The 17,728-nt window shown below is 52.1% G+C and overlaps 14 non-coding genes across 14 annotated transcripts; 7 read left to right on the top strand and 7 right to left on the bottom strand.

The window, feature by feature from the left end:
- The first annotated feature begins 1,217 nt into the window (after positions 1–1,217).
- trnaa-agc (transfer RNA alanine (anticodon AGC)) lies at positions 1,218–1,290 on the top strand. The gene has a single exon. It is a non-coding gene; the product is annotated as a tRNA-Ala (tRNA).
- A 280-nt stretch (positions 1,291–1,570) lies between these two features.
- trnam-cau (transfer RNA methionine (anticodon CAU)) lies at positions 1,571–1,643 on the bottom strand. The gene has a single exon. It is a non-coding gene; the product is annotated as a tRNA-Met (tRNA).
- Positions 1,644–3,735: 2,092 nt separating this feature from the next.
- On the top strand, positions 3,736–3,808 carry trnaa-agc (transfer RNA alanine (anticodon AGC)). The gene has a single exon. It is a non-coding gene; the product is annotated as a tRNA-Ala (tRNA).
- Positions 3,809–4,088: 280 nt separating this feature from the next.
- Positions 4,089–4,161, bottom strand: trnam-cau (transfer RNA methionine (anticodon CAU)). The gene has a single exon. It is a non-coding gene; the product is annotated as a tRNA-Met (tRNA).
- A 2,092-nt stretch (positions 4,162–6,253) lies between these two features.
- Positions 6,254–6,326, top strand: trnaa-agc (transfer RNA alanine (anticodon AGC)). Its single transcript has one exon. It is a non-coding gene; the product is annotated as a tRNA-Ala (tRNA).
- A 280-nt stretch (positions 6,327–6,606) lies between these two features.
- Positions 6,607–6,679, bottom strand: trnam-cau (transfer RNA methionine (anticodon CAU)). The gene has a single exon. It is a non-coding gene; the product is annotated as a tRNA-Met (tRNA).
- Positions 6,680–8,771: 2,092 nt separating this feature from the next.
- trnaa-agc (transfer RNA alanine (anticodon AGC)) lies at positions 8,772–8,844 on the top strand. The gene has a single exon. It is a non-coding gene; the product is annotated as a tRNA-Ala (tRNA).
- Positions 8,845–9,124: 280 nt separating this feature from the next.
- On the bottom strand, positions 9,125–9,197 carry trnam-cau (transfer RNA methionine (anticodon CAU)). The gene has a single exon. It is a non-coding gene; the product is annotated as a tRNA-Met (tRNA).
- Positions 9,198–11,290: 2,093 nt separating this feature from the next.
- On the top strand, positions 11,291–11,363 carry trnaa-agc (transfer RNA alanine (anticodon AGC)). Its single transcript has one exon. It is a non-coding gene; the product is annotated as a tRNA-Ala (tRNA).
- A 280-nt stretch (positions 11,364–11,643) lies between these two features.
- Positions 11,644–11,716, bottom strand: trnam-cau (transfer RNA methionine (anticodon CAU)). The gene has a single exon. It is a non-coding gene; the product is annotated as a tRNA-Met (tRNA).
- A 2,092-nt stretch (positions 11,717–13,808) lies between these two features.
- trnaa-agc (transfer RNA alanine (anticodon AGC)) lies at positions 13,809–13,881 on the top strand. Its single transcript has one exon. It is a non-coding gene; the product is annotated as a tRNA-Ala (tRNA).
- Positions 13,882–14,161: 280 nt separating this feature from the next.
- On the bottom strand, positions 14,162–14,234 carry trnam-cau (transfer RNA methionine (anticodon CAU)). The gene has a single exon. It is a non-coding gene; the product is annotated as a tRNA-Met (tRNA).
- A 2,093-nt stretch (positions 14,235–16,327) lies between these two features.
- Positions 16,328–16,400, top strand: trnaa-agc (transfer RNA alanine (anticodon AGC)). Its single transcript has one exon. It is a non-coding gene; the product is annotated as a tRNA-Ala (tRNA).
- A 280-nt stretch (positions 16,401–16,680) lies between these two features.
- trnam-cau (transfer RNA methionine (anticodon CAU)) lies at positions 16,681–16,753 on the bottom strand. Its single transcript has one exon. It is a non-coding gene; the product is annotated as a tRNA-Met (tRNA).
- Between the last annotated feature and the right edge of the window lie 975 nt (positions 16,754–17,728).

Genomic DNA, 17,728 nt, shown 5'->3' with positions numbered 1-17,728 from the left:
ATATCATTGATATAAAATCATGAGGCGTATAGATAGGATAAATAGACAAAGTCTTTTCCCTGGGGTGCGGGAGACCAGCACGAGAGGGCAGAGGTTTAGGGTGAGAGGGAAAAGATATGAAAGAGAACTAAGGGGCACCTTTTTCACACAGAGGGTGGTACGTGTATGGAATGAGCTGCCAGAGGAAGTGGCGGAGGCTAGTACAATTGCAACATTTAAAAGGCATCTGGATGGCTATATAAATAGGAAGGGTTTGGAGGGATATGGCCCGGGTGCCGGCAGGTACGACTAGATTGGGATGGGATATCTGGTCGGAACGGTCCGACCGAAGGGTCTCTTTCCGTGATGTACATCTCTATGACTCTATGACTCCTTCCAAGCAAAGTTTTCCCGCGAAGCAGCGCTCTAAACTGCTCGATGACAACTTACTATGTCAATGTCCGGACGAAGGAGCCTTCCATTCCTGTCGGAAAACTGGCTGTGGACTTCTCTTCGTTTCTTCTTCTTGAAATTTGGCCTGCACGGGGTGTGCCACTTCCACAGTTGCACAAGTTGAACAGCAACGCATCCGAGCAGGTCAGCACTAAGGAAAGGCCCTACCGGTCAGACAGGGCTCGCGGGTGCTGCTTCAGACGAGTGGCGGTTGCTATTTGCATCTCGGCCTGCTTGGCGTGTATCTGAAAGCAGCACTTTGCGGAACCTGACCGCATGGCTGCAGCTCACGAGGATGAAGGAGAAGGCCTCTTTTTTTGTCTGGTAACAGCCCCCAGTGTTCTCTTTCTCCAAAATACACCTTCTTCTTCTTCAGAGAATTCTGCCTGTTGGTGTGCTGTGACGTCTGCAGTTGCAAACCACGAGCAGCAGGGAGCCCTCTGGAGGAACACAACATCCACGCAGTCAGTCAGCACTCACTTGAAAGTGTCGCAAGTCTCCAATCAGTCAGACAGCGCTCTCGAGTGCTACCTCACACTTGTTGTGACTGCTCGTGCCGATCGGTTCCTTTGGATTCTGGAATCTCAGAGCGTCTCGCTGGCGATTCTTTCGGCGGCACCGTGTTTTCCAGAAGACTTCGCGCACGTGCTGCTGCTGCTCGGATGTGCCGATAGTCGCATCGCGTTGTTCGGCTGAATACAGCGTACAATCTCGAGAGGAAATCGCCTGCTGCTCTCAGCTCATCGTTCCGAAGCACCATGGGGCTGAGGTGAGCACCTAGCATAGGGGAATTAGCTCAAATGGTAGAGCGCTCGCTTAGCATGCGAGAGGTAGTGGGATCGATGCCCACATTCTCCACAATGCTTTTCCTGGGGACACGTTTGGGACGCAAGCAGTGTGACCTCGCGTGAACCCTGCATGTGGCTCCAGTCTTTGCTGCTGCACAGATGGCACGATGGTGAGTTTACAAAATGCTGCGCAGAACAAAAAGTTGAGCACGTGTCGCCCAGATGTTAAACCTTGCAGCAGCGCGTTTGCTCTGGTGTGGTCAGCTCAAATCAGGCGTGAAGCCGTCCAAAGCAAATATTCTTGCCCGCGGAGAGAAAGAAAACACGCACGGTGGCAAAGGCCACAGTCTTGCCTTCTCTGAGGATTGAACTCAGGACCTTCAGATTATGAGACTGACGCGCTGCCTACTGCGCTAAGAAGGCCAGCCGACAGCCGAGTGGCATACCGGGTGCCCAAATAGGCCGGTTTTCAAGGTGCTGCGAGCCACAGAACAAGCCTTGTCAGAAAGCTGCAGCTCAAGTGAGGCCAGGATATCGGCTTTCAATCCACAATCATGCACGTCGCCCGTTACATGCTGGGCTCCGGCCCGTGCAGAGACACGGCCCACTCGCGGTGCCGCAGAGCCGTGGCGTCAGGAGGTCGGCAAAGCCCGGTATGTCTTGCTCTTGGCAGCCAACATTCGGCCTCTTTGTCTCGATGGCTCCGCTACTGGAGAGCCACGCCACAGCGCACTAAGATCCTTTGCTCAGCAAGAAGGGAGGTGCTTCCGTTTACCAAAGAGCCTAAGAAAATGAGGGTTTGGTTAAGAAAAAGAAGGAAGCACATGTCAGGTATAGACAGGATAGATCGAGTGAATCCTTACCAGAGTATAAAGACAGTCGGGAAATCAGGAGGGCAAAAAGGGGACCTGAGATAGCTTTGGCAGATAGAGTTAAGGAAAATCCAAAGGGTTTTTACAAATACATTATAAGGACAAAAGGGTGACTAGGGAGAGAATAGGGCCCCTCAATGATCAGCACAGCGGCCTTTGTGTCGAGCCGCAGGAGAGGTGGGGGGTGGGGGGGGCTGGGCGATACTAAACGAGTAGTTTGCATCAGTGTTTACTGTGGAAAAGGATAGAATGTAGGGAGAAGTATAGAATATAGGGAAATGGATGGTGACATCTTGTAAATTGTCCACATTGCAGGGGAGGAATGCTGGATGCCTTGAAACGCATACAAGTGGATAAATGCCCAGGACCTGAGCAGGTCTGTGGGAAGCTAGGGAAGTGATTGCTGGGCCCCTTGCTGAGATATTTATATCATTGATATAAAATCATGAGGCGTATAGATAGGATAAATAGACAAAGTCTTTTCCCTGGGGTGCGGGAGACCAGCACGAGAGGGCAGAGGTTTAGGGTGAGAGGGAAAAGATATGAAAGAGAACTAAGGGGCACCTTTTTCACACAGAGGGTGGTACGTGTATGGAATGAGCTGCCAGAGGAAGTGGCGGAGGCTAGTACAATTGCAACATTTAAAAGGCATCTGGATGGCTATATAAATAGGAAGGGTTTGGAGGGATATGGCCCGGGTGCCGGCAGGTACGACTAGATTGGGATGGGATATCTGGTCGGAACGGTCCGACCGAAGGGTCTCTTTCCGTGATGTACATCTCTATGACTCTATGACTCCTTCCAAGCAAAGTTTTCCCGCGAAGCAGCGCTCTAAACTGCTCGATGACAACTTACTATGTCAATGTCCGGACGAAGGAGCCTTCCATTCCTGTCGGAAAACTGGCTGTGGACTTCTCTTCGTTTCTTCTTCTTGAAATTTGGCCTGCACGGGGTGTGCCACTTCCACAGTTGCACAAGTTGAACAGCAACGCATCCGAGCAGGTCAGCACTAAGGAAAGGCCCTACCGGTCAGACAGGGCTCGCGGGTGCTGCTTCAGACGAGTGGCGGTTGCTATTTGCATCTCGGCCTGCTTGGCGTGTATCTGAAAGCAGCACTTTGCGGAACCTGACCGCATGGCTGCAGCTCACGAGGATGAAGGAGAAGGCCTCTTTTTTTGTCTGGTAACAGCCCCCAGTGTTCTCTTTCTCCAAAATACACCTTCTTCTTCTTCAGAGAATTCTGCCTGTTGGTGTGCTGTGACGTCTGCAGTTGCAAACCACGAGCAGCAGGGAGCCCTCTGGAGGAACACAACATCCACGCAGTCAGTCAGCACTCACTTGAAAGTGTCGCAAGTCTCCAATCAGTCAGACAGCGCTCTCGAGTGCTACCTCACACTTGTTGTGACTGCTCGTGCCGATCGGTTCCTTTGGATTCTGGAATCTCAGAGCGTCTCGCTGGCGATTCTTTCGGCGGCACCGTGTTTTCCAGAAGACTTCGCGCACGTGCTGCTGCTGCTCGGATGTGCCGATAGTCGCATCGCGTTGTTCGGCTGAATACAGCGTACAATCTCGAGAGGAAATCGCCTGCTGCTCTCAGCTCATCGTTCCGAAGCACCATGGGGCTGAGGTGAGCACCTAGCATAGGGGAATTAGCTCAAATGGTAGAGCGCTCGCTTAGCATGCGAGAGGTAGTGGGATCGATGCCCACATTCTCCACAATGCTTTTCCTGGGGACACGTTTGGGACGCAAGCAGTGTGACCTCGCGTGAACCCTGCATGTGGCTCCAGTCTTTGCTGCTGCACAGATGGCACGATGGTGAGTTTACAAAATGCTGCGCAGAACAAAAAGTTGAGCACGTGTCGCCCAGATGTTAAACCTTGCAGCAGCGCGTTTGCTCTGGTGTGGTCAGCTCAAATCAGGCGTGAAGCCGTCCAAAGCAAATATTCTTGCCCGCGGAGAGAAAGAAAACACGCACGGTGGCAAAGGCCACAGTCTTGCCTTCTCTGAGGATTGAACTCAGGACCTTCAGACTATGAGACTGACGCGCTGCCTACTGCGCTAAGAAGGCCAGCCGACAGCCGAGGGGCATACCGGGTGCCCAAATAGGCCGGTTTTCAAGGTGCTGCGAGCCACAGAACAAGCCTTGTCAGAAAGCTGCAGCTCAAGTGAGGCCAGGATATCGGCTTTCAATCCACAATCACGCACGTCGCCCGTTACATGCTGGGCTCCGGCCCGTGCAGAGACACGGCCCACTCGCGGTGCCGCAGAGCCGTGGCGTCAGGAGGTCGGCAAAGCCCGGTATGTCTTGCTCTTGGCAGCCAACATTCGGCCTCTTTGTCTCGATGGCTCCGCTACTGGAGAGCCACGCCACAGCGCACTAAGATCCTTTGCTCAGCAAGAAGGGAGGTGCTTCCGTTTACCAAAGAGCCTAAGAAAATGAGGGTTTGGTTAAGAAAAAGAAGGAAGCACATGTCAGGTATAGACAGGATAGATCGAGTGAATCCTTACCAGAGTATAAAGACAGTCGGGAAATCAGGAGGGCAAAAAGGGGACCTGAGATAGCTTTGGCAGATAGAGTTAAGGAAAATCCAAAGGGTTTTTACAAATACATTATAAGGACAAAAGGGTGACTAGGGAGAGAATAGGGCCCCTCAATGATCAGCACAGCGGCCTTTGTGTCGAGCCGCAGGAGAGGTGGGGGGTGGGGGGGGCTGGGCGATACTAAACGAGTAGTTTGCATCAGTGTTTACTGTGGAAAAGGATAGAATGTAGGGAGAAGTATAGAATATAGGGAAATGGATGGTGACATCTTGTAAATTGTCCACATTGCAGGGGAGGAATGCTGGATGCCTTGAAACGCATACAAGTGGATAAATGCCCAGGACCTGAGCAGGTCTGTGGGAAGCTAGGGAAGTGATTGCTGGGCCCCTTGCTGAGATATTTATATCATTGATATAAAATCATGAGGCGTATAGATAGGATAAATAGACAAAGTCTTTTCCCTGGGGTGCGGGAGACCAGCACGAGAGGGCAGAGGTTTAGGGTGAGAGGGAAAAGATATGAAAGAGAACTAAGGGGCACCTTTTTCACACAGAGGGTGGTACGTGTATGGAATGAGCTGCCAGAGGAAGTGGCGGAGGCTAGTACAATTGCAACATTTAAAAGGCATCTGGATGGCTATATAAATAGGAAGGGTTTGGAGGGATATGGCCCGGGTGCCGGCAGGTACGACTAGATTGGGATGGGATATCTGGTCGGAACGGTCCGACCGAAGGGTCTCTTTCCGTGATGTACATCTCTATGACTCTATGACTCCTTCCAAGCAAAGTTTTCCCGCGAAGCAGCGCTCTAAACTGCTCGATGACAACTTACTATGTCAATGTCCGGACGAAGGAGCCTTCCATTCCTGTCGGAAAACTGGCTGTGGACTTCTCTTCGTTTCTTCTTCTTGAAATTTGGCCTGCACGGGGTGTGCCACTTCCACAGTTGCACAAGTTGAACAGCAACGCATCCGAGCAGGTCAGCACTAAGGAAAGGCCCTACCGGTCAGACAGGGCTCGCGGGTGCTGCTTCAGACGAGTGGCGGTTGCTATTTGCATCTCGGCCTGCTTGGCGTGTATCTGAAAGCAGCACTTTGCGGAACCTGACCGCATGGCTGCAGCTCACGAGGATGAAGGAGAAGGCCTCTTTTTTTGTCTGGTAACAGCCCCCAGTGTTCTCTTTCTCCAAAATACACCTTCTTCTTCTTCAGAGAATTCTGCCTGTTGGTGTGCTGTGACGTCTGCAGTTGCAAACCACGAGCAGCAGGGAGCCCTCTGGAGGAACACAACATCCACGCAGTCAGTCAGCACTCACTTGAAAGTGTCGCAAGTCTCCAATCAGTCAGACAGCGCTCTCGAGTGCTACCTCACACTTGTTGTGACTGCTCGTGCCGATCGGTTCCTTTGGATTCTGGAATCTCAGAGCGTCTCGCTGGCGATTCTTTCGGCGGCACCGTGTTTTCCAGAAGACTTCGCGCACGTGCTGCTGCTGCTCGGATGTGCCGATAGTCGCATCGCGTTGTTCGGCTGAATACAGCGTACAATCTCGAGAGGAAATCGCCTGCTGCTCTCAGCTCATCGTTCCGAAGCACCATGGGGCTGAGGTGAGCACCTAGCATAGGGGAATTAGCTCAAATGGTAGAGCGCTCGCTTAGCATGCGAGAGGTAGTGGGATCGATGCCCACATTCTCCACAATGCTTTTCCTGGGGACACGTTTGGGACGCAAGCAGTGTGACCTCGCGTGAACCCTGCATGTGGCTCCAGTCTTTGCTGCTGCACAGATGGCACGATGGTGAGTTTACAAAATGCTGCGCAGAACAAAAAGTTGAGCACGTGTCGCCCAGATGTTAAACCTTGCAGCAGCGCGTTTGCTCTGGTGTGGTCAGCTCAAATCAGGCGTGAAGCCGTCCAAAGCAAATATTCTTGCCCGCGGAGAGAAAGAAAACACGCACGGTGGCAAAGGCCACAGTCTTGCCTTCTCTGAGGATTGAACTCAGGACCTTCAGATTATGAGACTGACGCGCTGCCTACTGCGCTAAGAAGGCCAGCCGACAGCCGAGTGGCATACCGGGTGCCCAAATAGGCCGGTTTTCAAGGTGCTGCGAGCCACAGAACAAGCCTTGTCAGAAAGCTGCAGCTCAAGTGAGGCCAGGATATCGGCTTTCAATCCACAATCATGCACGTCGCCCGTTACATGCTGGGCTCCGGCCCGTGCAGAGACACGGCCCACTCGCGGTGCCGCAGAGCCGTGGCGTCAGGAGGTCGGCAAAGCCCGGTATGTCTTGCTCTTGGCAGCCAACATTCGGCCTCTTTGTCTCGATGGCTCCGCTACTGGAGAGCCACGCCACAGCGCACTAAGATCCTTTGCTCAGCAAGAAGGGAGGTGCTTCCGTTTACCAAAGAGCCTAAGAAAATGAGGGTTTGGTTAAGAAAAAGAAGGAAGCACATGTCAGGTATAGACAGGATAGATCGAGTGAATCCTTACCAGAGTATAAAGACAGTCGGGAAATCAGGAGGGCAAAAAGGGGACCTGAGATAGCTTTGGCAGATAGAGTTAAGGAAAATCCAAAGGGTTTTTACAAATACATTATAAGGACAAAAGGGTGACTAGGGAGAGAATAGGGCCCCTCAATGATCAGCACAGCGGCCTTTGTGTCGAGCCGCAGGAGAGGTGGGGGGTGGGGGGGGCTGGGCGATACTAAACGAGTAGTTTGCATCAGTGTTTACTGTGGAAAAGGATAGAATGTAGGGAGAAGTATAGAATATAGGGAAATGGATGGTGACATCTTGTAAATTGTCCACATTGCAGGGGAGGAATGCTGGATGCCTTGAAACGCATACAAGTGGATAAATGCCCAGGACCTGAGCAGGTCTGTGGGAAGCTAGGGAAGTGATTGCTGGGCCCCTTGCTGAGATATTTATATCATTGATATAAAATCATGAGGCGTATAGATAGGATAAATAGACAAAGTCTTTTCCCTGGGGTGCGGGAGACCAGCACGAGAGGGCAGAGGTTTAGGGTGAGAGGGAAAAGATATGAAAGAGAACTAAGGGGCACCTTTTTCACACAGAGGGTGGTACGTGTATGGAATGAGCTGCCAGAGGAAGTGGCGGAGGCTAGTACAATTGCAACATTTAAAAGGCATCTGGATGGCTATATAAATAGGAAGGGTTTGGAGGGATATGGCCCGGGTGCCGGCAGGTACGACTAGATTGGGATGGGATATCTGGTCGGAACGGTCCGACCGAAGGGTCTCTTTCCGTGATGTACATCTCTATGACTCTATGACTCCTTCCAAGCAAAGTTTTCCCGCGAAGCAGCGCTCTAAACTGCTCGATGACAACTTACTATGTCAATGTCCGGACGAAGGAGCCTTCCATTCCTGTCGGAAAACTGGCTGTGGACTTCTCTTCGTTTCTTCTTCTTGAAATTTGGCCTGCACGGGGTGTGCCACTTCCACAGTTGCACAAGTTGAACAGCAACGCATCCGAGCAGGTCAGCACTAAGGAAAGGCCCTACCGGTCAGACAGGGCTCGCGGGTGCTGCTTCAGACGAGTGGCGGTTGCTATTTGCATCTCGGCCTGCTTGGCGTGTATCTGAAAGCAGCACTTTGCGGAACCTGACCGCATGGCTGCAGCTCACGAGGATGAAGGAGAAGGCCTCTTTTTTTGTCTGGTAACAGCCCCCAGTGTTCTCTTTCTCCAAAATACACCTTCTTCTTCTTCAGAGAATTCTGCCTGTTGGTGTGCTGTGACGTCTGCAGTTGCAAACCACGAGCAGCAGGGAGCCCTCTGGAGGAACACAACATCCACGCAGTCAGTCAGCACTCACTTGAAAGTGTCGCAAGTCTCCAATCAGTCAGACAGCGCTCTCGAGTGCTACCTCACACTTGTTGTGACTGCTCGTGCCGATCGGTTCCTTTGGATTCTGGAATCTCAGAGCGTCTAGCTGGCGATTCTTTCGGCGGCACCGTGTTTTCCAGAAGACTTCGCGCACGTGCTGCTGCTGCTCGGATGTGCCGATAGTCGCATCGCGTTGTTCGGCTGAATACAGCGTACAATCTCGAGAGGAAATCGCCTGCTGCTCTCAGCTCATCGTTCCGAAGCACCATGGGGCTGAGGTGAGCACCTAGCATAGGGGAATTAGCTCAAATGGTAGAGCGCTCGCTTAGCATGCGAGAGGTAGTGGGATCGATGCCCACATTCTCCACAATGCTTTTCCTGGGGACACGTTTGGGACGCAAGCAGTGTGACCTCGCGTGAACCCTGCATGTGGCTCCAGTCTTTGCTGCTGCACAGATGGCACGATGGTGAGTTTACAAAATGCTGCGCAGAACAAAAAGTTGAGCACGTGTCGCCCAGATGTTAAACCTTGCAGCAGCGCGTTTGCTCTGGTGTGGTCAGCTCAAATCAGGCGTGAAGCCGTCCAAAGCAAATATTCTTGCCCGCGGAGAGAAAGAAAACACGCACGGTGGCAAAGGCCACAGTCTTGCCTTCTCTGAGGATTGAACTCAGGACCTTCAGATTATGAGACTGACGCGCTGCCTACTGCGCTAAGAAGGCCAGCCGACAGCCGAGTGGCATACCGGGTGCCCAAATAGGCCGGTTTTCAAGGTGCTGCGAGCCACAGAACAAGCCTTGTCAGAAAGCTGCAGCTCAAGTGAGGCCAGGATATCGGCTTTCAATCCACAATCACGCACGTCGCCCGTTACATGCTGGGCTCCGGCCCGTGCAGAGACACGGCCCACTCGCGGTGCCGCAGAGCCGTGGCGTCAGGAGGTCGGCAAAGCCCGGTATGTCTTGCTCTTGGCAGCCAACATTCGGCCTCTTTGTCTCGATGGCTCCGCTACTGGAGAGCCACGCCACAGCGCACTAAGATCCTTTGCTCAGCAAGAAGGGAGGTGCTTCCGTTTACCAAAGAGCCTAAGAAAATGAGGGTTTGGTTAAGAAAAAGAAGGAAGCACATGTCAGGTATAGACAGGATAGATCGAGTGAATCCTTACCAGAGTATAAAGACAGTCGGGAAATCAGGAGGGCAAAAAGGGGACCTGAGATAGCTTTGGCAGATAGAGTTAAGGAAAATCCAAAGGGTTTTTACAAATACATTATAAGGACAAAAGGGTGACTAGGGAGAGAATAGGGCCCCTCAATGATCAGCACAGCGGCCTTTGTGTCGAGCCGCAGGAGAGGTGGGGGGGTGGGGGGGGCTGGGCGATACTAAACGAGTAGTTTGCATCAGTGTTTACTGTGGAAAAGGATAGAATGTAGGGAGAAGTATAGAATATAGGGAAATGGATGGTGACATCTTGTAAATTGTCCACATTGCAGGGGAGGAATGCTGGATGCCTTGAAACGCATACAAGTGGATAAATGCCCAGGACCTGAGCAGGTCTGTGGGAAGCTAGGGAAGTGATTGCTGGGCCCCTTGCTGAGATATTTATATCATTGATATAAAATCATGAGGCGTATAGATAGGATAAATAGACAAAGTCTTTTCCCTGGGGTGCGGGAGACCAGCACGAGAGGGCAGAGGTTTAGGGTGAGAGGGAAAAGATATGAAAGAGAACTAAGGGGCACCTTTTTCACACAGAGGGTGGTACGTGTATGGAATGAGCTGCCAGAGGAAGTGGCGGAGGCTAGTACAATTGCAACATTTAAAAGGCATCTGGATGGCTATATAAATAGGAAGGGTTTGGAGGGATATGGCCCGGGTGCCGGCAGGTACGACTAGATTGGGATGGGATATCTGGTCGGAACGGTCCGACCGAAGGGTCTCTTTCCGTGATGTACATCTCTATGACTCTATGACTCCTTCCAAGCAAAGTTTTCCCGCGAAGCAGCGCTCTAAACTGCTCGATGACAACTTACTATGTCAATGTCCGGACGAAGGAGCCTTCCATTCCTGTCGGAAAACTGGCTGTGGACTTCTCTTCGTTTCTTCTTCTTGAAATTTGGCCTGCACGGGGTGTGCCACTTCCACAGTTGCACAAGTTGAACAGCAACGCATCCGAGCAGGTCAGCACTAAGGAAAGGCCCTACCGGTCAGACAGGGCTCGCGGGTGCTGCTTCAGACGAGTGGCGGTTGCTATTTGCATCTCGGCCTGCTTGGCGTGTATCTGAAAGCAGCACTTTGCGGAACCTGACCGCATGGCTGCAGCTCACGAGGATGAAGGAGAAGGCCTCTTTTTTTGTCTGGTAACAGCCCCCAGTGTTCTCTTTCTCCAAAATACACCTTCTTCTTCTTCAGAGAATTCTGCCTGTTGGTGTGCTGTGACGTCTGCAGTTGCAAACCACGAGCAGCAGGGAGCCCTCTGGAGGAACACAACATCCACGCAGTCAGTCAGCACTCACTTGAAAGTGTCGCAAGTCTCCAATCAGTCAGACAGCGCTCTCGAGTGCTACCTCACACTTGTTGTGACTGCTCGTGCCGATCGGTTCCTTTGGATTCTGGAATCTCAGAGCGTCTCGCTGGCGATTCTTTCGGCGGCACCGTGTTTTCCAGAAGACTTCGCGCACGTGCTGCTGCTGCTCGGATGTGCCGATAGTCGCATCGCGTTGTTCGGCTGAATACAGCGTACAATCTCGAGAGGAAATCGCCTGCTGCTCTCAGCTCATCGTTCCGAAGCACCATGGGGCTGAGGTGAGCACCTAGCATAGGGGAATTAGCTCAAATGGTAGAGCGCTCGCTTAGCATGCGAGAGGTAGTGGGATCGATGCCCACATTCTCCACAATGCTTTTCCTGGGGACACGTTTGGGACGCAAGCAGTGTGACCTCGCGTGAACCCTGCATGTGGCTCCAGTCTTTGCTGCTGCACAGATGGCACGATGGTGAGTTTACAAAATGCTGCGCAGAACAAAAAGTTGAGCACGTGTCGCCCAGATGTTAAACCTTGCAGCAGCGCGTTTGCTCTGGTGTGGTCAGCTCAAATCAGGCGTGAAGCCGTCCAAAGCAAATATTCTTGCCCGCGGAGAGAAAGAAAACACGCACGGTGGCAAAGGCCACAGTCTTGCCTTCTCTGAGGATTGAACTCAGGACCTTCAGACTATGAGACTGACGCGCTGCCTACTGCGCTAAGAAGGCCAGCCGACAGCCGAGGGGCATACCGGGTGCCCAAATAGGCCGGTTTTCAAGGTGCTGCGAGCCACAGAACAAGCCTTGTCAGAAAGCTGCAGCTCAAGTGAGGCCAGGATATCGGCTTTCAATCCACAATCACGCACGTCGCCCGTTACATGCTGGGCTCCGGCCCGTGCAGAGACACGGCCCACTCGCGGTGCCGCAGAGCCGTGGCGTCAGGAGGTCGGCAAAGCCCGGTATGTCTTGCTCTTGGCAGCCAACATTCGGCCTCTTTGTCTCGATGGCTCCGCTACTGGAGAGCCACGCCACAGCGCACTAAGATCCTTTGCTCAGCAAGAAGGGAGGTGCTTCCGTTTACCAAAGAGCCTAAGAAAATGAGGGTTTGGTTAAGAAAAAGAAGGAAGCACATGTCAGGTATAGACAGGATAGATCGAGTGAATCCTTACCAGAGTATAAAGACAGTCGGGAAATCAGGAGGGCAAAAAGGGGACCTGAGATAGCTTTGGCAGATAGAGTTAAGGAAAATCCAAAGGGTTTTTACAAATACATTATAAGGACAAAAGGGTGACTAGGGAGAGAATAGGGCCCCTCAATGATCAGCACAGCGGCCTTTGTGTCGAGCCGCAGGAGAGGTGGGGGGTGGGGGGGGCTGGGCGATACTAAACGAGTAGTTTGCATCAGTGTTTACTGTGGAAAAGGATAGAATGTAGGGAGAAGTATAGAATATAGGGAAATGGATGGTGACATCTTGTAAATTGTCCACATTGCAGGGGAGGAATGCTGGATGCCTTGAAACGCATACAAGTGGATAAATGCCCAGGACCTGAGCAGGTCTGTGGGAAGCTAGGGAAGTGATTGCTGGGCCCCTTGCTGAGATATTTATATCATTGATATAAAATCATGAGGCGTATAGATAGGATAAATAGACAAAGTCTTTTCCCTGGGGTGCGGGAGACCAGCACGAGAGGGCAGAGGTTTAGGGTGAGAGGGAAAAGATATGAAAGAGAACTAAGGGGCACCTTTTTCACACAGAGGGTGGTACGTGTATGGAATGAGCTGCCAGAGGAAGTGGCGGAGGCTAGTACAATTGCAACATTTAAAAGGCATCTGGATGGCTATATAAATAGGAAGGGTTTGGAGGGATATGGCCCGGGTGCCGGCAGGTACGACTAGATTGGGATGGGATATCTGGTCGGAACGGTCCGACCGAAGGGTCTCTTTCCGTGATGTACATCTCTATGACTCTATGACTCCTTCCAAGCAAAGTTTTCCCGCGAAGCAGCGCTCTAAACTGCTCGATGACAACTTACTATGTCAATGTCCGGACGAAGGAGCCTTCCATTCCTGTCGGAAAACTGGCTGTGGACTTCTCTTCGTTTCTTCTTCTTGAAATTTGGCCTGCACGGGGTGTGCCACTTCCACAGTTGCACAAGTTGAACAGCAACGCATCCGAGCAGGTCAGCACTAAGGAAAGGCCCTACCGGTCAGACAGGGCTCGCGGGTGCTGCTTCAGACGAGTGGCGGTTGCTATTTGCATCTCGGCCTGCTTGGCGTGTATCTGAAAGCAGCACTTTGCGGAACCTGACCGCATGGCTGCAGCTCACGAGGATGAAGGAGAAGGCCTCTTTTTTTGTCTGGTAACAGCCCCCAGTGTTCTCTTTCTCCAAAATACACCTTCTTCTTCTTCAGAGAATTCTGCCTGTTGGTGTGCTGTGACGTCTGCAGTTGCAAACCACGAGCAGCAGGGAGCCCTCTGGAGGAACACAACATCCACGCAGTCAGTCAGCACTCACTTGAAAGTGTCGCAAGTCTCCAATCAGTCAGACAGCGCTCTCGAGTGCTACCTCACACTTGTTGTGACTGCTCGTGCCGATCGGTTCCTTTGGATTCTGGAATCTCAGAGCGTCTCGCTGGCGATTCTTTCGGCGGCACCGTGTTTTCCAGAAGACTTCGCGCACGTGCTGCTGCTGCTCGGATGTGCCGATAGTCGCATCGCGTTGTTCGGCTGAATACAGCGTACAATCTCGAGAGGAAATCGCCTGCTGCTCTCAGCTCATCGTTCCGAAGCACCATGGGGCTGAGGTGAGCACCTAGCATAGGGGAATTAGCTCAAATGGTAGAGCGCTCGCTTAGCATGCGAGAGGTAGTGGGATCGATGCCCACATTCTCCACAATGCTTTTCCTGGGGACACGTTTGGGACGCAAGCAGTGTGACCTCGCGTGAACCCTGCATGTGGCTCCAGTCTTTGCTGCTGCACAGATGGCACGATGGTGAGTTTACAAAATGCTGCGCAGAACAAAAAGTTGAGCACGTGTCGCCCAGATGTTAAACCTTGCAGCAGCGCGTTTGCTCTGGTGTGGTCAGCTCAAATCAGGCGTGAAGCCGTCCAAAGCAAATATTCTTGCCCGCGGAGAGAAAGAAAACACGCACGGTGGCAAAGGCCACAGTCTTGCCTTCTCTGAGGATTGAACTCAGGACCTTCAGATTATGAGACTGACGCGCTGCCTACTGCGCTAAGAAGGCCAGCCGACAGCCGAGTGGCATACCGGGTGCCCAAATAGGCCGGTTTTCAAGGTGCTGCGAGCCACAGAACAAGCCTTGTCAGAAAGCTGCAGCTCAAGTGAGGCCAGGATATCGGCTTTCAATCCACAATCACGCACGTCGCCCGTTACATGCTGGGCTCCGGCCCGTGCAGAGACACGGCCCACTCGCGGTGCCGCAGAGCCGTGGCGTCAGGAGGTCGGCAAAGCCCGGTATGTCTTGCTCTTGGCAGCCAACATTCGGCCTCTTTGTCTCGATGGCTCCGCTACTGGAGAGCCACGCCACAGCGCACTAAGATCCTTTGCTCAGCAAGAAGGGAGGTGCTTCCGTTTACCAAAGAGCCTAAGAAAATGAGGGTTTGGTTAAGAAAAAGAAGGAAGCACATGTCAGGTATAGACAGGATAGATCGAGTGAATCCTTACCAGAGTATAAAGACAGTCGGGAAATCAGGAGGGCAAAAAGGGGACCTGAGATAGCTTTGGCAGATAGAGTTAAGGAAAATCCAAAGGGTTTTTACAAATACATTATAAGGACAAAAGGGTGACTAGGGAGAGAATAGGGCCCCTCAATGATCAGCACAGCGGCCTTTGTGTCGAGCCGCAGGAGAGGTGGGGGGGTGGGGGGGGCTGGGCGATACTAAACGAGTAGTTTGCATCAGTGTTTACTGTGGAAAAGGATAGAATGTAGGGAGAAGTATAGAATATAGGGAAATGGATGGTGACATCTTGTAAATTGTCCACATTGCAGGGGAGGAATGCTGGATGCCTTGAAACGCATACAAGTGGATAAATGCCCAGGACCTGAGCAGGTCTGTGGGAAGCTAGGGAAGTGATTGCTGGGCCCCTTGCTGAGATATTTATATCATTGATATAAAATCATGAGGCGTATAGATAGGATAAATAGACAAAGTCTTTTCCCTGGGGTGCGGGAGACCAGCACGAGAGGGCAGAGGTTTAGGGTGAGAGGGAAAAGATATGAAAGAGAACTAAGGGGCACCTTTTTCACACAGAGGGTGGTACGTGTATGGAATGAGCTGCCAGAGGAAGTGGCGGAGGCTAGTACAATTGCAACATTTAAAAGGCATCTGGATGGCTATATAAATAGGAAGGGTTTGGAGGGATATGGCCCGGGTGCCGGCAGGTACGACTAGATTGGGATGGGATATCTGGTCGGAACGGTCCGACCGAAGGGTCTCTTTCCGTGATGTACATCTCTATGACTCTATGACTCCTTCCAAGCAAAGTTTTCCCGCGAAGCAGCGCTCTAAACTGCTCGATGACAACTTACTATGTCAATGTCCGGACGAAGGAGCCTTCCATTCCTGTCGGAAAACTGGCTGTGGACTTCTCTTCGTTTCTTCTTCTTGAAATTTGGCCTGCACGGGGTGTGCCACTTCCACAGTTGCACAAGTTGAACAGCAACGCATCCGAGCAGGTCAGCACTAAGGAAAGGCCCTACCGGTCAGACAGGGCTCGCGGGTGCTGCTTCAGACGAGTGGCGGTTGCTATTTGCATCTCGGCCTGCTTGGCGTGTATCTGAAAGCAGCACTTTGCGGAACCTGACCGCATGGCTGCAGCTCACGAGGATGAAGGAGAAGGCCTCTTTTTTTGTCTGGTAACAGCCCCCAGTGTTCTCTTTCTCCAAAATACACCTTCTTCTTCTTCAGAGAATTCTGCCTGTTGGTGTGCTGTGACGTCTGCAGTTGCAAACCACGAGCAGCAGGGAGCCCTCTGGAGGAACACAACATCCACGCAGTCAGTCAGCACTCACTTGAAAGTGTCGCAAGTCTCCAATCAGTCAGACAGCGCTCTCGAGTGCTACCTCACACTTGTTGTGACTGCTCGTGCCGATCGGTTCCTTTGGATTCTGGAATCTCAGAGCGTCTCGCTGGCGATTCTTTCGGCGGCACCGTGTTTTCCAGAAGACTTCGCGCACGTGCTGCTGCTGCTCGGATGTGCCGATAGTCGCATCGCGTTGTTCGGCTGAATACAGCGTACAATCTCGAGAGGAAATCGCCTGCTGCTCTCAGCTCATCGTTCCGAAGCACCATGGGGCTGAGGTGAGCACCTAGCATAGGGGAATTAGCTCAAATGGTAGAGCGCTCGCTTAGCATGCGAGAGGTAGTGGGATCGATGCCCACATTCTCCACAATGCTTTTCCTGGGGACACGTTTGGGACGCAAGCAGTGTGACCTCGCGTGAACCCTGCATGTGGCTCCAGTCTTTGCTGCTGCACAGATGGCACGATGGTGAGTTTACAAAATGCTGCGCAGAACAAAAAGTTGAGCACGTGTCGCCCAGATGTTAAACCTTGCAGCAGCGCGTTTGCTCTGGTGTGGTCAGCTCAAATCAGGCGTGAAGCCGTCCAAAGCAAATATTCTTGCCCGCGGAGAGAAAGAAAACACGCACGGTGGCAAAGGCCACAGTCTTGCCTTCTCTGAGGATTGAACTCAGGACCTTCAGACTATGAGACTGACGCGCTGCCTACTGCGCTAAGAAGGCCAGCCGACAGCCGAGTGGCATACCGGGTGCCCAAATAGGCCGGTTTTCAAGGTGCTGCGAGCCACAGAACAAGCCTTGTCAGAAAGCTGCAGCTCAAGTGAGGCCAGGATATCGGCTTTCAATCCACAATCACGCACGTCGCCCGTTACATGCTGGGCTCCGGCCCGTGCAGAGACACGGCCCACTCGCGGTGCCGCAGAGCCGTGGCGTCAGGAGGTCGGCAAAGCCCGGTATGTCTTGCTCTTGGCAGCCAACATTCGGCCTCTTTGTCTCGATGGCTCCGCTACTGGAGAGCCACGCCACAGCGCACTAAGATCCTTTGCTCAGCAAGAAGGGAGGTGCTTCCGTTTACCAAAGAGCCTAAGAAAATGAGGGTTTGGTTAAGAAAAAGAAGGAAGCACATGTCAGGTATAGACAGGATAGATCGAGTGAATCCTTACCAGAGTATAAAGACAGTCGGGAAATCAGGAGGGCAAAAAGGGGACCTGAGATAGCTTTGGCAGATAGAGTTAAGGAAAATCCAAAGGGTTTTTACAAATACATTATAAGGACAAAAGGGTGACTAGGGAGAGAATAGGGCCCCTCAATGATCAGCACAGCGGCCTTTGTGTCGAGCCGCAGGAGAGGTGGGGGGGTGGGGGGGGCTGGGCGATACTAAACGAGTAGTTTGCATCAGTGTTTACTGTGGAAAAGGATAGAATGTAGGGAGAAGTATAGAATATAGGGAAATGGATGGTGACATCTTGTAAATTGTCCACATTGCAGGGGAGGAATGCTGGATGCCTTGAAACGCATACAAGTGGATAAATGCCCAGGACCTGAGCAGGTCTGTGGGAAGCTAGGGAAGTGATTGCTGGGCCCCTTGCTGAGATATTTATATCATTGATATAAAATCATGAGGCGTATAGATAGGATAAATAGACAAAGTCTTTTCCCTGGGGTGCGGGAGACCAGCACGAGAGGGCAGAGGTTTAG

Source organism: Chiloscyllium plagiosum, unplaced genomic scaffold (assembly GCF_037043375.1).
Source record: "Chiloscyllium plagiosum isolate Xiang-an unplaced genomic scaffold, Cpla_swu_hap1 HiC_scaffold_4, whole genome shotgun sequence".
Taxonomy (NCBI): domain Eukaryota; kingdom Metazoa; phylum Chordata; class Chondrichthyes; order Orectolobiformes; family Hemiscylliidae; genus Chiloscyllium; species Chiloscyllium plagiosum.
Note: the sequence above shows the minus strand (reverse complement) of the source record. Positions and strands in the feature narration are given on the sequence as shown.